The 1,924-nt window shown below is 41.4% G+C and overlaps 1 pseudogene; it reads left to right on the top strand.

The window, feature by feature from the left end:
* Nucleotides 1-1,362: 1,362 nt before the first annotated feature.
* Nucleotides 1,363-1,425, top strand: LOC122207436 (annotated as a pseudogene).
* The last annotated feature ends 499 nt before the right edge of the window (nt 1,426-1,924 follow it).

Below are 1,924 nucleotides of genomic sequence, written 5' to 3'. Positions count from 1 at the left end.
GTCTCGTTCTCTCTCTGCCACTCACGCTCTGTCTCTCTCTGTCTCTCAAAAATAAATGAATGTAAAAAAAAAAAAAAAAAATCAGCACTATGCCAAACTTCTATCGATCTGAGCTGCCATCAAATACACTTCCTGCCGTCTCAGTGTTGTTCCAGTCTCTGACTATGTTCCTATCTTACTTAAAATAATTAAGACCCTTATTACCACCCGCTTATCTGAGGATAAATTTTACATTAAGAAAATAAGATCTTTGACTCTTTCTGTGTGGGCTATTTCTTCCAATTTCCCTCAAAACTGATCTTAGGGATAAATCACCTGGTCTTTAAGAAGGTGTTAAATTCTCATGATTCTGTTTACTTTATATTCATTCATTTATTTGCAGCTAGTATAGCTTAACCTTCACACTGCAAAAATTTTGAGTCTCTTGACTCTCTTCTCTCTTGATGTTCTTTTTTTAAAATTTCATTTCTAGGTCCCGTTGGATAGAAATGCTGGTGGTTCTAGGAATCCCTGAAAGTAAGAATACAATTTCTTATAAAAATGTTGAAAATGTATTCCATACACTCATAGATGATAATCAGCAATGTCCAATTTTTACTGCAACATGACACAGCACCTTGTATAACTATAATGTACTCCAACCATAATACGCTGGAAACCTTCCTTTTGTCAAAGAAACGGCCAGTTTAATCAATTTTATAGTTCGTCACCCAGGCACCTGCTCCCCACCCCCATGCCCAATGATGTAAGCAATAACAGCATTACATTGAATTAACCTAAGTTCCACATGAACTAGGTCTGAAAAAGAAGCAAAACTGTTAAATGGTAGTGGTGACTGGGGCACGGGAATGTAGGAATTCTAGAAGCTTCTTTAGGAGCTCTTCTTCCAGAGGCTGCCATAGCTCTGAGGGGGAATTGAGCAGATGCTTATGAATGAATTTTCTTTTTTTCCCCCTTTTTTCTTTTTTCTTTTTCTTTTTACAGCTGAAAGGACGCCGTGGGGGCTTGTCTAATCTCTTGGCTCTGTCTCTCTCAATGCCACAGCTATTGGAGTTATCACTAGAAACTATACCAAAATATTTTTTCCCCCTGGGATATTCTGTTTGTCTCTTTGGAATATAGAGGTCTTATGTATTCGTACGTGTCCTTCCCAAACCTTTAAAACACTTTGGATTGTATTTAGGTGGATATAAGAATGTTGTTCTTTTGGCGGGATTCTGTAGGAACTGGGACCTTGCTCTGGCTATCTGCTCTGTGACTACAGATGATCCCTGACGTCTACTGATTCGCCTTTACAATGATGCGGAAACATACACACGCAGTAGAAACCACACTTGGAATTTGGAATTTGGATCTGTTCTGGTGCTTGCTTCGGCAGCACATATACTAACATTGGAACGACACAGAGAAGATTAGCACGTTCCCCCCCCCCCCACCCCCGCCCCCGCATGGATCTGATTCTAGGGTCTGGTGAAATGCAGCACAATCCCGTCTCCTGAGGGCCTGCCACCCCCCCCACCCCCCCCCCCCGTCAGCCCAGTGATCAGGGGGATTGACAGCTAGCACACCAACAACCATTCTGTTTGTCACTTCTAGTCCAGTGCTCAATAAATTACATGAGATCCTCAGCTCAACATTTTGTTGTGAAATAGGCTTTGTGTTCGATGATTTTGCCCAACTGTAGGCTACTGTAAGTGTTCTGAACATGTTTAAGGTAAGCGAGGCTATGGTGTTCGGTAAGTTAGATGTATGGAGTGCATTTCTGACTCACGATATTTTCAGCTTACAATGGGTTTATCGGGACATGGCCCCATTGTGAGTGAAGGTGTGCATTTAAAAACTCACACAACTTATTATTTCCTTATTTTCCACTCACGTGACATGCCCCTTTCAGTCTTCAAAACGTAGGGGGTACTGCATAGAC

Source organism: Panthera leo, chromosome E1 (genome assembly GCF_018350215.1).
Source record: "Panthera leo isolate Ple1 chromosome E1, P.leo_Ple1_pat1.1, whole genome shotgun sequence".
Taxonomy (NCBI): Eukaryota; Metazoa; Chordata; class Mammalia; order Carnivora; family Felidae; genus Panthera; species Panthera leo.
The sequence above is the reverse complement of the archived record's forward strand: the minus strand, read 5'-3'. Positions and strand labels throughout refer to the sequence as shown.